We start from the raw sequence: 15,937 nt of genomic DNA, 5'->3' as shown, positions 1-15,937 counted from the left end.
TTGTTTTATGTGGTTCTGTGCTTTTAACAAATAATATACTTTGTCTTCAATAGTATACTGTACCTTGCTTAGTCATGTTCAATTTTGATCCACAATTACATCAAGGTTATAAGAGTAGAAATCTTATAAATGGACAATTCAGTATTAAAATGAAAGGTGTACTCATAGGTAAAGAGTTCAAATATATTTGATCTATTTATTATATTTATATAGATAAATAACACAACTCTCCAAATTTTCTTGAAGTTAATTTGTCTTGCAGAATAGAAAATCATTGCAATTATTCCTGTATCCTTTTCTCACTGTATCTTTAGTTAATATAGAATTGTTCTTTTTTTTTTTTTCCAATGCATGCTGTGAAGATTAACAGAAGTTCCAGGTGGTTGGAGACAAGTGTAATAGGATGTCAACAGGCATGTTCCCTGGGCCCTGGCTAAGTTCCAAAGCTGTGCACAGAAGGTGGTAAGTTCACATATTCTAAGTTCAGGGACCACCTACGGTTAGGCCAGCCTACTAAGAAATGACAATACAGGGAAACAGACCTACCACCACGCATTCCCCAAACCACCTGATCCTTACTCCCTGCAGTACGAGGAAACTGTCGGTAGAGGAGATTAACCTTTTATAGAGTAGAATATTCATAAAGATTCTCTATGAATCCCCATTTCCTCCCTTCATCCCATTTTCTCTGTAAGGGAGGAGATGGAAGTACTTCTTGCTCCCAAAGTCTAGAGAAAAGCTCTCAAGGGAATTGCTTATAAAGTTTAGAGATGCCAACTTTCCCCCTCTGCTAAGCTGGAGACTGGCGATGGTCTCACCTCTGTCCTCTCCTGGACCAGCAGTGTTCACAGTTCCAGGACAAGGAGAGGGGGCTGCAGACAGATGGCCTAGGTACGGGAAAGGGCACCACAGTAGCCCCTATTGCCCCCTCCAACATAGGCTGGTATCTGGACCCCTTGTAGAAGAGGTCCAGTGGTGCAAGATATGCCTCAGGGAACTGGGAGGTACCCAAGAACCCTTGACAGTGAGTGTGCCAGAACTTGGATTCTTTCTGGTATAGAGAGCACTGAAAATCTGACAGGGTTAACTAGAGAAGCAGCACCATCCCAAAGAGAGAACTGCAATATTCCTAAGGGAGTCCTGTAAGGTATCTACTCCCCATTCCTCCTCTTGCCCTAACATAGAAGGGAAGCACCAAAAAAAAGAGAGGGAAAGGCATAAAACTAGAGCACTCCTGTCCTGAAGCTCCCACACTCATGTATTCCAGGCTACTAGCAACAGATTTGTCTGCCTTTCTCTGGAGGGAAGAGAGGAAAAATAGTTCAAGCTTAATTGATCCTTACTTGCAAATGAACAAAACTGAACCTTACGTGCCAGAATGAGATGAAGAGGCTGATAAATGGAATCAAGCCAAGGTGTGATTAAGAGAATTGACACTCAGCAAGAAAATGGCAAGGGCACAGCGCAATTAGTGGAGGGGATTATTGGAAAAATAAAGTCATTTTATGTTATACTCCACTGAATCAAGAGTTCTCAAGGAAGTAGCTACAAAATCAAATGGTGTTGTAAATTTTATAGATGATTGATTCTCAATAACAGAGATTGATATTAATTCAAGTAAGAAAATAGAATGGTTTTATTTTTTCTCTTAATTGAAGAATGACTGCATACAACAAATGTACACAAAAGAAGTGTAGAGCTCCATGGATTTTGGCAAAGTGAGCCCACCTGTGTAACCAGCACCCAGATCAGATATAGAACACTACCAACACTCCCTCAAAATACTCCTGCAGGTCCCTTTTCAGTCATTATCTCCCTCCTCTTTCTAAAGTCACTATCATGATTTTTATATCTATAGATTCATTTTGCCTGCCTGACTTTATTTTTACATACATGAAGTCGTATGTACCTTTTGTGTTTGTTTTTTTTCACTTAACATTACATTTGTGAGTCTCATCTATGATGTCTGTAGAAGTAAATGAAAATAATTCTTTTCATTGCTGCATAATATTTTGCTGTTTGTATATACCATGAATTTTATTCATAAAAATGGTGGTGGACATTTGTTTTTTTCCAGTTTGAGGCTATTACAAAGAGTGCTGCTGGACTTGCTTGCTAATATTTTATCTAGGACTTTCATACTATGTTCTTGAGAGAGATTAACTTGTGATTTTCCTTTCTTGTGATGTTCTTGCCGGCTTTTGGTATCACAGTTGTACTGATCTCATAAAATTGTTTGAAACATTCTCTGTTTTTCTGTTCTTTGGGAGATTTTGTATAAGGTCCGTGTTTTCCCTGTTGTGTTTGGAAGAATTCATCAGAGAAAGCATCTTGTCCGGAGTTTTCCTTATAGGAAGGTCTAAAATTATGAATTTAATTTTTGTTTATAGGAATATTCAAATTTTGTATTTCCTCTTTTTCCACTCTGGTAAATTGTATATTCCTAGGAATTTGTCCATTTCATTGGCTTGGAGTTGTTTATGATTTCCTTTATTATTAATTCTTTTTTAACTGAGGTATAATGGAAATAACATTAATTTCAGGTATACAATGTAATGATTCAATATTTGTAATTTTGTAAAATGATTACCAGAATTTTAAGTCTAGTTAACATTGTCATCATACAGTTTACAAAGTTTCTTTTCCTGTGATGAGAACTTTCAAGATCCACTTCCCCAGCTACTTTCAAGTATGCAATACAGTATAGTCATGATGATGTATATTATATCCTCATAATATATCATGACTTACTCATTTTGTAACTGGAAATTTGTACTTTTTGACCTTCTTCACCTATTCACCCTTTCCCACTCCCTGCCTTAAGTAACTGCCAATCTCTATATCCATGAACTTGACTTTTTGTTTTTGTTTTTATATTCCATATATGTGAGATATGTGGTATTTGTCTTTCTCTGACTTCACTTAGCATAATGCCTTCAAGGTACATCCTTGTTGCAAATGGCACGATTCCATTCTTTTTTATGGCTGAATAATATTATATATATATAAATATATATATTTTTTAAGTGTATGTAAACATAAATAAAATATTTTATTAAAAATAAGTATTTACACATTCTTTATTGATTAATCCATTGGCAGACATTTAGATTGTTTCCATGTCTTGGCTATTGTAAATAATGTTGCTGTGAACATGGGGGGGTGTGTTTCTTTTTGTATTTAGGATTTTTTTTTTGATAAATACTTAGAAGTAGAATTGCTGGATCATATAGTATTTCTATGTTTAATTTTTTGAGGAAACTTCATACTGTTTTCCATAATGGCTGTATTCATTTTCATTCTCACCAGCAGTGCACATTGGTTCCCTTTTCTCCACATCCTTGCCAACACTTGTTAATTCTTGTGTTTTTGATAATAGCCATTCTGACACATGTAAGTTGTATATTCTTAATGCTGGTAGGATCTGTGTCAGTGTCTCTCCTATTCTCCCAGATATTGGTTATTACCTTCTTTGCTTTTTTTCTTGGTCATTGTTAAACAGGGCTTTGTAATTGTATTATTTTTTTCAAAGAACCAATATTTGGCATATTGGTTGTCTCTATCATATACTTGTTTTCTGGGTCTTAATTTATGTTCTAATCTTTATTATTTCCTTACTTCTACATTCTGTGGGTTTAATATTCTGTTTTTGCTTTGGATATGATTTTTCTAGATGGATATGTAGACTGTTTCAAATTCCTATTAATGTTGATATTTTGATCTCTTTACGTGAATCATGAATGCCCTTAATGGCATCTAGAGCGGTGAATTCTTTCCAGAAGGTTTTCAATTCACTTAGCCCATATTCACCAGAGGAATCCACCATCTATGGCAGCTATCACCTTATGAAATGTATTTTTTAAATAATAAAACTTGAAAGTTGAAATTACTCCTTGACCCATAGGCTGCAGAATGGATGTTCTGTTAGAAGGCATGAAAACAACATTCATCTCATTGTGCATCTTTTGTCAGAGCCATTGGGTGACCAGGTACATTGTCAATGAGCAGTATTATTTTGACAGGAATTTTTTTGCTGAGGAGTAGGTCTCAACAGTGGGCTTAAAATATTCAGCAAACCATGTGGTAAACAGATGTACTATCACCCAGGCTTTATTGTTATATCTGTAGAGCACAGGCAGGGTAGATTTAGGCTATTTTACTTATTATTTGTATGCTCATGGGATTAGTACTTTTAATTTCCTTCAAGAACTTTTCCTTTATATTCACAACTTGGCAAACTGTTTTGGTGCAAGAGGCCTAGCTTTGAGCCAGTCTCGACTTTTGACATGCCTTCTTCCCTAAACTTAACCATTTCTAGCTTTTGATTTAAAGTGAGAAAACATGTGGCACTTAGAGGTTGTTATATGGTTATCGATTGACCTAATTTCAGTGTTCTTGTGTCTCAGAATGGGGAAGCCCAAGGAGAGGGAGAGAGATGGAGAATAGCCAGTCAGTGGAGCAATGAAAACACACACGTTTATTGATCCAGCTTGCTGTCTTATCGTGGGCATGGTCATGGAGCCCCATGATAGGTACAGTAGTAACATCAAAGGTCACTGATCACAGATCACCATAACAAATATAATAATAATAATGAAAGAGTTTGAAATATAAGAATTACCAAAATGTGACACAGAGACACAAAGTAAGCAAATGCTGTTGGGAAAATGGCGCCAATATACTTGCTCAGTGCAGGGGTACCACAAACCTTCACTTAGTGAAAAAATGCATTATCTGTGTGGTGCAATAAAGTGACGTATATTAGAATGAGGTATGCCTGTAACGCATCAGGGAAATGTGGCTGAATGTATATCTGAGCTTCAGCAAAGTATTTCATTAAGATGTGATATTGTTGGACAAGATTGAGAAATTTTCACTAAATGTGATTGTAAAGCCGTGAATTATAAGTTTATGAAATGAGCATACACAAAGGATACTTATTAATGAATTACTTCAGAGGAAGGAAGGTTATTTTTTTCTTCTTGTTTTTGCTTTTGCTTTTAATGTAAAGTTCTCCCCTTGATGATGATCCATTCTACATTTTTATTACCATTTTATTGAAAGCATGGTTATCAAATTTACTGAAGGAAAACATTGTTTAGCAGGATCCTACTGCAACCTGGAACAATAGTGAAATCTAACAAGATAACATTAAACATTTTTTTTATTACAAAAGTAATGTTTGCTCATTGCCAAATATTGAGAAAGTTATTCTCTACTTTACAGTCTATTTTTTGTCAAAATATAATTAGGATAGTAATTTATTACTGTACCCTAAACATTTTATCAGTTAAAAATCATTAGCATTTCCAAATCATTAAATATTATCTTGTAGTATTTTTTTAATATATCATAATTTATTTAATCAATTTTCTCTCAGGATAATGTTGTACTACTGTTTCTCTAAACATATTTTTGCTTACAAATCATACACATTTTTCCAAATCATTAAATATTATTCTCTCAATTACATGGCTGTACTATTATTTATTTAACCAGTATGCTATACTTAGGCAATTAGAATGCTTGTCTCACAGCCCCACTTTTTCTTTAAGATTATCATGAATATTTTTATGACATTATTTTTGGGAAAATGTTATAATTATTTCTTTCTGATAAACTTCTGGCAGTATATGAGAATCTTGGCCCATTTCCCTACTGCTTCACCATTGGATATTATTATTTTCAAAAGTCAATTTTATAAGTACAAATTAGAGTCTTGCTTTATTTTGCTTTTCTTTTAATATTAGTGACCATTTTCATTTCTTGTTTTGGAGCATCTATGTTCATGTCTTTTAAAATATCATGTGTGTCTTAATGTTTCTTAAGGGCTTTTATAAATTAAACACATTAACCCTTTTTGAAATACATATGGCAAAATATTTCTTCCATGTTTGTCATCTGTCTTTGTGAACTTTATTTTTTTGACACAAAGATTTTCATTTTTTGTCAAAATGACAGATTGTGTTAAATCTATCAGTTACTTAATTTTTGCCTTTCATGTCCTACTCAGAAAGGTATTCTCAAATTATATAACTATTTACCTATGTATTTGATTATATAATATTTAATACAAATAGACTAAAGACCAGCTCTCAGATTCAGAATACCAAATACATAACCTCTACATGTGGGAGCTTTGAAGTTGTCAGCATCAGTGTGCTTTGGCTGCCAAAAAAAGTATTGGGATCTTGGGCTTCATTAATAAAGCTTAGGGTCTGGAACCAGGAAAGCTATAGTCCTACAACACTGTCAAAGGAATCAAGCTGCAGATTATGTTTGACTTAGATGTATTTGAGATTGTTTATTTTATTGGCTAATACTTTAACAATTGTTGGGGAATCTAAAAAGCTCACATTTCTTTAGCACTTGCTGTGTGCATGTACTGAGCCATGTGTTATCTCACTTATTCATGGCAATCCAAGGAGGGGTATTCTATTTTACTCCATTCAGCAAATGAAACAGAAGCTTAGAGGGTCTAAAAGCTTGCGTGGTATCACACAGATGCATTTCCAAATGATTAAATATTATCTTATAGTATTTTTTTGAAAGCCTGAGTTCAGGCCCAGGCAATCTATTTCCAGAACCCCAGGATATTTGATATATAATCTTACATTGGTTTCAAGTATACAACACAGTCAGAACCCCAGTTCTTAAGAGACACACTGAATTATTTGGGAAGAATAGTTGATATCAACAACCTTCAAGATTTCATCATAGTCTGAGATTGTATGGAGAGAAAAGTCATGCCTGAAGGAGTTTATATTAAAGATTAGTGTTGGCAGTGATGTGAGATGGCTCCTGTTTTAGCATGTAATCTCTAAGTTATAGATAAAATAGAAGTTACTGAAAACCCACCCATTGTTTCTAAATTAGAAAGCTGTTGTATATTGACATATCTACTAAGGTACAAATAAGTTGGTAGACAATGGCTAAGATCCCGGACAGATGCTCTTGGGGCTCTGTTTTGTTTTGTTGTTTTTCTTTTAAGCAGGTTCAGCAGTTGATTTTGGGTTACTTTTTTTAAAAATTAGTTTTATTTTGATATCATTAAACTACAATTACATGAAGGACATTATGTTTACTAGGCTCCCCCCTTCACCAAGTCCCCCCCACATACCCGTTCACAGTCACTGTCCATCAACATAGTATGATGCTGTAAAATCACTACTTGTCTTCTCTGTGTTGCACAGATGTTGGGTTACTTTTATAGCATCTCAAACGAAATTGTTTTATTTGGCATTTTTGAGTGTTACATCACTGAGTTATCGGTTATATCATCCCAGTCACAGAATGCTGTTTAGAATTTGCAGCTAGTACATTAATATATATGTATATGTATATATCTCCTTCAAATATAGAAGCTATATATATGTATATATGTATATTCATATATATATCCTTCAAATATAGAAACTTGATAAAATGTACATGGAAATAATGTGCATGCAAGAGATAAATATAGAGATTGGCCATTTGCCATTGTTATTAGGAAGAAAGACATGCACAGTGAGAGTTTAACAAATTACAAATGCCAGGAATAAAATGATATGGCTGTGTTTGAAAAGATCATGCTATTTACTTGACAGACTCTGCCAGGGCAAAGTTACAGCTGGGGCCCTGCTTTGCAGATCATTTAAACAGGCTTTTCTTTATGTCACTGACACTTTAGTGGCATCCACAGAGCTTTGCCGTCAGCAAATAATAATTACTATGTGTGAGAAGATAGCCTACAAGCAGTTCCAGTGTTAACAACACCACAAATAAACCAATGGAAACACACATTTGTTAAAATGGTTTTGTTTATTTTCTTCAATTTGTAACAACATTAGGCCTATTAGAAGAAAAATAGATTATAATTAAAAAAAATTATAAACAGTGATGTGTTTGTATAAAAATCAGGATTGTCTTTTCTCTGATCCTTTCACTTTTTTATCTTTCTATATTCTTTATAGTTGAACATTTCTTATATTGTCATCCCCTATGTCCTATTATCTTTGTATTCATCTACGTAAGAAAACATGCGTCGGTGAAGAAGTCAGATGATCTAGTTTTGAGAGACATTACTTCCTCGCTGTGTTGGTTGAATTCTTGGAGATTCAGTTTCATCATCTACAATAATACCCAACAGTTGCGCAGATGAAAGGAAATCATGAACGCAAAGGTGTTCTGTAAACTCTGAAGCATCACACCAAAGTCAGATCGATTCTTTAGTCTTTGATGAAGACTCAAAAAAACTAAAACAATCCTTTGAGTAACTAGTTAAGGAAATAAGCATGGATATGAATCATGGTAGGACTGAAGGGAAACAAATTTCATGTAACTTTTATAGTTTTCCTTATTTTGGCTCTCACAGAGAATTATGAGGACTATTAGTGATCATGTTTGTTCTAAGGAAAATTCCTGTGGTTTTTGTAGTTGCTGTTCTAGTGATGTATGAAGCACTAGGAGCAAGTCATGGGCAGCTAAAAGAAAGGGGCAACATATGTAGTTGTGGTTGGGACTCAATAAACAACATTAAATTAATACATCTGAATGTACCCGACATCCCCATGTTTTGTTAATTTTTGGAAATTTAAGGGAGAAATGCCTTGGCAATTGCTCTGAGTCTTTGTTTCTCAGAGCCGATTTGACACTTCAGCACTACAGGTGGTGACAGCAAAACCCAGATTGAATTTCTGAAGCATTCTACTGCCTGGAGCTTTCCCGAAAGTTACACAAGGCATTAATAGGGGGGTCTTGTGGAAAAATTATCTCTTAAATTTTTTCAGAATGTGGCTAGAATTTCAAATTGTTCTGTTCATAACAAGTTAGTTGGATTTTTCTTTCTTTTGTACTTAAATAAAGGGAATGCTGATCCTTTGAAAGCTTTTGGGAGGGGAAAACTTTTTTATTCAACAGTCCATCACTGAGGTGGAAAACTAGTTCAGATTTAAATGGTACAATGCTGTTTTGTGCTTTCATGGGTGTCTGTCAGAATTTCTCAAGCCTGAAAACTCCAACGTGAGAGGTATCATTCCTGAGTAGTAGACGGTGAGCCCTGCAAAAGGCCTGGGACACAGACAGTGGGTGATGTATATGGATGGAGGAGGGCATGGGAAGAAGCCAGAGGGAGAATGTCTCTTCTTCTAGGCATAACTAGGTTTGTTCATTTGGTGTTACTTTTCTGTGATGACCAAAATGCTTCTTTAACTCAGCAAGAAGAAGCCTGTGATTTTTTGGAAAATAAATGCTTCACATTCTAACTACACAGACCTGTATGAGCAATGTATTAGTGCTGTTTGGGTTTGTGTGTTTTTGTATATATTATATAGGCTTGGATTACAGTAATTCCTCCATTTGTATGAGGTTTTGCAGTTTTTAAAGCACCTTATGCTCTTAATCCTCACAATAAACACTGATAGAAGGCTACAGATGGCTCCTGACTCACAATAGCTTCACTTTAGACCCCTGCTTTTATGACCTTTATTATTGCAAATATGACTGTCCCAGTACTGCCCAAATCTCACCATACAACTGCCCATAACTCTCATCATAGGTGACAGGAAAACTGAAGCTGCTCTTACATTGACTGGTACTAGAAGTAAAGTAGAAAACCTTTTGATTTTATGGGAGAAAGGTATAGATGATGCAGATCCATATGCATCTGAATTAGATAATGCTCTTGCAAAGGCATTGTTCACTTATATTGAAAAAAAAAACTACCCTAAGACATCAAAGGAAGACATTTTCATTGTAAGCAAAAGCTGGTTGGATCCCTTGTAGAAGGCAGTTGAAAAAACAGCTGTTCAGGGAATAAGCTACAAGAAGAACCTGTAGAGTAGCACCAAATGATTTGCCCACAAAGTCTGCTAAAGATGAAGGCTACTGTGAGCTATGAATATTTACTGATATAAAATTAGGGGCAGAGATGGGAAGAGGATGAGATGCTGGAGAAGGGAAAAAGAAAGAGAACACAGCAATAAGGAAAACTTTAAGATTCAAGGAAATTTCTACCCACTGAATCTGCAATGATAGTGTATGGACAGATGGCCCTAATTTTGATCATAGTTTGAAGGTCTTTAGAGCACTGAAGCATTTACTTGTTTCAGGGACATTTATCAGAAAAATCAAATTATCTTCAGTTAGAATTTAGTTGTACTGGTATTTTAAGAAGCTGCAGCCAGCTGATAAAGAAGTATCCTCTAAGAGGATCATTTAAAACTTTGGCTTTTTTCTTTACAAGCTACTCATAAATACCTCTTATGTCAGGACCCGTTTATAAATGAGGAACAGACCACACAAAGCAGTAAATGAGTTGTTGACTTCCCCTAAAAAAGGCAGATATGAGGTTACATAGTTCCAGAGTGCTAAGAGTGAAATTTAATGGTGCTTCCCTTCTCTCTCTTACCTGAGAAACACATGTTATTCACAGACCATGAAAATCAAGCAAATACCCATGTAACATCTGAAGGACTCCAAAATTAATACCATGGCAACATCAAGTAAATTAGTTGATGAGCATATATATTTATCAAGTGGTTAAAAATCAATTAAAATTTTTCAGATAAAGGCAAATTAGTGTAAAAGAAGTATGCAGGCATGTTTTGGAATTACCTACCTCTATCATCTTTTAAATAAACAAGTAACCATGTTATTGTTTCAGTGGAAGATTGGTCCCTCCTTCAGACTGAATCTAATCCATCTCCCTGGAATTCAGTCTTTCCTCTTTTCTTCAGAAATCCCTTATCTTCATTGTTCCTCACTTTTCCCCTATTTTCAACTTGTTTCTCTTCCTACCTTCTTCATATGAACCTAAACAGTCTGGACAGGTTCAAGCCTGTCTCTTCCATCTTCATACACACACACACACACACACACACACACACACACACCTACCTCATTCAGCCTTCTAGCTCCTTATCGTTCTCTTCCTCCTTAAAACCAAACTTCTTAAAAGAGTGCCCATATTCACTCTCTTCATACTCTTGCTTCATACTCACAAACCCCCAACTCTTTGTAATCTAGCTTCAGTTTCATAGGGCTTTTAGAATTACTTTCTCACCATGTCACAAGTCATTTGTCATTTGTAACTTAGTGAGAAAGTAATTCTAAAAGCCTTATGAAACTGAAGCTAGGTTACAAAGTTGCTAAATCTGATGACTACTTCTCATAGTTTTCTTTGACTTCTTAGCATTTAACACTATTGACCACTCTCTCTTCCTTGAAACTTCCTCTTCTGCATATTTCCATGCAAACCCTCTTGGTTCTCCTCTCTCTCTGATCATCTCTTTGTCAGTATCCTTGTCTCTTCTTCTGCCCATGCCTGAAATGTTACTATTCCTCAAGTTTCTCTCATAGGCCCTATTCTCTTCTCACTGGATGATTTCATCTACTTCTATGTTTTCAGCCTCCTTTGGGAAGAAAACACAAATTTATGCTTCTACTCCAAATCTCTCCTCCTGAAGGTCTAATTTGGATTTTCACTTTGAAGTCTTACAGACATTTATCTCAGTTTGGATTCTCCCTTACTTGCCTCAAGTAGAGCCTAAGACAAAGGCTTAGATGCATGACATTTATTTGGGAACATTAATTCCAGGAAGCGGAAATGAGGTAACAGCAATAGTAAGACAGAGAAGGAAGAAAAGCCAATAATGGATACATTACTGGTAATCATTGTGGGATTAGACTGGTAATTGCTGTCTCTGTGACTGAGAATTGTCTCTCTGAAGGAAGGGAGGCTGGGGCATTATCCATCAGCTCCCAGCACCCATTGCTTGCTCCCAGGAAATGGTAACTTGAGGCACTTTGGGGGGCTGGACTTCCCAGGTTGAATGGACTTCCCCAGCACTGGAGAAAGCTGTGAGGCAGAAAAACAGAGGTGGGATACCATCAGAGTACAGGGACCTATTCCCCACAGCTGCATGGAAATCAGACATGAGCCAGTGAGGTAGAAAGCAGGGCACAAAAAGCATGGCTCTGAAACCTTCTAAAACTGAACTGATGCCCCAGTGCCTCACTCTCTTTCTGTATCTCTTTTTCAGGGACTGGCTCCATTATCCTCTCAGTAGCCCAAACTAGTCACTTGAGTAGCATCTTTGACTCTCTTTGTCATAATGTCCTACATATTTTTCAAAAATGCATCTTATTTTTGTTATCCACACTGCCACTGCCTTGGCTCAGCTTTTTGTGAACTCTCACATGGCTTTTTGCAATAACTTCCTAATTGATATGCTTGCTCCATTTACATCCATTACCCTTGCTGCAACCAGAATAATCTTTTAAAACATTTATTGGATTTTATCACTTGCATGCCTAAAACTTTTCAATGGCTCTCCTTTGCTCTTAGAATAAGGACCGGATTCTGAATATGGTCTTCAGGGCTCTGCATGGTCTGACTACTGCTCATACCCCATCCTCATCTTTCAGCAACCCCTACTCCATTGTCTATGTTCCTTGCAGATCTTTTTTCAGTTCTGTGGCTACACTATGTTTTCTTTTATATCTAGATTTTATATATGTTGTGTCTTAGTCCATCTGCTGCTGTAAAAAATCCCATAGAGTGGGTGGTTTGTAAACAACAGAAATGTATTACTCTAAATTCTGGAGGATGGAAGTCCCAGGTCAGTGTGCCAGCATGTTCAGGTGAGGGCATTCTTCAGGGTCGCAGATTTCTCCTTGTATCCTGTCATGGTGGAAAAGGCTAGGGAACTCTGTGGGATCTGTTTTATAACAGCACTAATCCCAAATTACTTCCCAAAGGCTTCACAGACTATCACAATCATTTTTGGGGGTTAGGATTTCAACATAAGAATGTGAAGGGGTGTGGTACAAACACTCAGACCACAGTGTGCTATTATGATAGAACACTTTCTCTAACTCCCTCCTTCCCCTCATCAATTCTTACTTATGGCTTGGTCTCAGATTAACTTTCATCTCCTGATGATCCTACACATCTGGACTTACTTCCCTTCCTGTCTATTCCTACATCATCCCATGCTTTTCCTATCAGACCACTTACCTGGTAGATGTATCTGCTTGTTTACTTGTCTATATCCTGCTATAGACTATGAGCCATGTGAGAGAAAGATCTATTTACATTTTGCTCACCATTTCATACCCAATGCTTTCCATTTGTGTTCATCATATTTGACTCTCAATAAATATTGTTAAATAGTTGAATCAGTACCTAAAGCATTAACAGAGCCTTAATCCTGACTGTGTGGCAAAGTCCTATAATACTTTTCAGAGAAATTACAAGGTTAACTGGTTCTTGAAGGGTTGGAAAGAATTTTCTAGGATGGTGATAAGAAAAGATTTTCCATGCTGTCAACCTAAATAAAGAGGTAAACTGAGACAAGATCAAATTACCAAAAATTCAGTTTATTCAGGAATAGCAGAAGAATTACAACTGGGATCACACAAACTGTAACAAGTTACATGACTCCGTTGCAGGTTTGGAGCAGACTGTTTATGGGCAAGAAGGGAAAATAGGCAGGAGTTTAGCTAAAGCTCAAGTAGCAAGTTCATTGGCTTGAGGATGGGGAGAGATTCTTGGAGGTTGTTCATTGGCCAAGGGATAAGTTTTGGTTTTCTGTAAATCAGACATTTGTGGGAAATCAGTCTCAGGCTTTAAGTTTCATTTTCCTGAGAACATGAATAAGATTCTCCTTTTCATGTTCTTCAGTTTTTTTTAGGTTGAAATCCATTCGTAAGGCAGAAGGAATAGAAGTGGAGTGTCATAGTTTGTTCAGGAAACAGGGTATAGTTTTGATGGCTAGAAAATAACGGTATTTGGTAAGGCATGGCAGCAATGAGGCTGGTCACATATACTGTAGCCAGAATGCAAAGGGCCTTGAATGATTTTAGATTTTAATGAGTAGACAAAGGCAGAACTATTGAGGAGATTTTAATAAGAAAGTAACATAGTCATGTGGGTTTTAGAAAGATAATTCAAAACAACAGGGTAATTTTAGGTGGGAGAAAAACAGGAGTTCAGTTAGGTCAGAATTACAGTGGGTAACAAGGTCTGAAAAGTAGTGGGTTGGGTTAAAGAAAAGAACCAGATTTGAGAGACCTTTTGGAGGTAGACTAGACAGAACTCATGAACAGTTTGATGTAAAGAGTAAAGGACTTTGAAATTGAATGCTTTGGGGGATGATTATGTCACTAACTGTGCTGGTAAATATAGTTCAGTTTTAGATAAAATGAGGTTGAAGTGCCTGGGGAACATGTAGTAGGAGATGTTGAGAAAGAAACTGGAAATTTGAGTCTGGGTATCAAGATTGAAAATGGTAGTAGGCTGAATAATGTTCCCCAGAGATATCTAGATTCTAATCGCTGGAATCTGTGAATGTTACCTTATATGGCTGAAGGGACTTTGTAGATGTGATTAAGTTAGGGATCCTTGCACTAGGGAAATTATCTTGGAGTATACAGGTAGACCTTAAATATAATCACAAGTGTCCTTATAAGAGGGGGGCAAAAGGAGATTTGACTACAAAAGATGGAATAGGAGATATAATGCTGAAAGTAAGATGTTGGCGTGTGCAAGGATGGGGTCACAATCAAGGAATGCAGGAAGCCTCCAGAAACTGGAAGAAGCAAGGAAGGGATTCTACCCTACAGCCTCCAGGAGAAATCAGCCTTGCTGACAACTTGATTCTATCCCAGTGGACTCCAGAACTGTAAGAAAATAAATGTGTGTTTTAAAACATCAAATTTGTGATAAAGTGGTTTCAGCAGCCATAGGAAATTGAGACAGAGGTGCAGTTCCTTTGGTAAGAAGCCCCAAAGTAGTGGGAATGAATAACATTGTCAGGGGAGAGAGCATGTAGAGTGAGGAAAGAGGAGGACCCAAGAAGGAATCTTTGAGATCAACTCTCACCTGTAGACAGAGGGAGAGGGACTCCCATTTCTGGCAATATGACAGACTAGATACCCTGAATAATCCTCTCACTGAAAGCAACTAAAAATAGTTGACAAAGTATTTTTTAAATATTTTGAAATACATTATGCTGACAGCAAAGTAAGGAATATTTAGAAGCCAAAAACTAAATGCAAGTGGGAACCCAGGAAATAAGCAGAACCTAGAGAAACTTTTGCCTTGAGGGCATTTGCCAAATGAATGAATGCAATGATCAAGTGTGTACAAAGTGAGAAGTTTAAGTATAGACCCCTCCATCTTTGCTTAAAGCAGGTCCCCAAAAGACAACCCTTTTTGTGTAAGGATGAACTACAAGTTAAAATCCCGACTGCCTTTCCTCTGCCCCCAGAACATTGAGGAAAATCGCCTGTCTTGAGAATTGACTCAAAATGGAGGGAGAGAAAAAAATGTATCCCCTGAGAATTAATAATACAGCTGGCATTCATTCACACAAGGCTTGCAGCCCAAATGCACACTTTACCTTAGAGACCAAAAAGTGCAAGTCAAGAATTAAGTTTAAAGTAAATCTTAATGTATGGTTCCTAGGCACCTAGCAGAAACTAACACAAATCTGTTCTGGAGGTACCCATCTTCAGCACAGGCCTCAAAGAATTCCAATCAATAAATTATAAAGAAATATGAGTTTATGGTCAAAATCACAAAATACAAAAGGAAATAGTGTACCAGGGGTAGGTCCAGCAGAAACAACAAACAATAGGATCAGACTGCAAAACATTAGCTATTGAAATTACTAGGCTCAGAATGTAAAATAACTGTTAAAATGTTAAATATATCTAAAGAAATAAGGGATTGAAAATATTTGTAGAACATGACCCAGCAGATTTGAAAAAAAAAACCTCCAAAGAACTAAGTTTAAAATGTGATATTTCAAGTTAAAAACACAGTGGGTGGATTTAATAGAATAGTCACAACTAGAGAATGGATTAGGAATGATAGATCCAAATTTTTAAATATAATATAGCCCCACGAGACGAAAAATATGAAAAAGAGGTTATAAATCATTGAGATATT

At 36.3% G+C, this 15,937-nt stretch overlaps 1 long non-coding RNA gene across 1 annotated transcript in view; it reads left to right on the top strand.

The window, feature by feature from the left end:
• Positions 1–15,937, top strand: part of LOC130682585 (uncharacterized) — a 31,444-nt gene that overhangs the window by 3,318 nt on the left and 12,189 nt on the right. Inside the window, exon 2 of the long non-coding RNA XR_008995833.1 lies at positions 363–462. This is a non-coding gene — a long non-coding RNA (uncharacterized LOC130682585). The remainder of the gene's footprint in view (positions 1–362; positions 463–15,937) is intronic.

Source organism: Manis pentadactyla, chromosome 2, assembly GCF_030020395.1.
Source record: "Manis pentadactyla isolate mManPen7 chromosome 2, mManPen7.hap1, whole genome shotgun sequence".
NCBI classification, from domain to species: Eukaryota; Metazoa; Chordata; class Mammalia; order Pholidota; family Manidae; genus Manis; species Manis pentadactyla.
The sequence above is the reverse complement of the archived record's forward strand: the minus strand, read 5'-3'. Positions and strand labels throughout refer to the sequence as shown.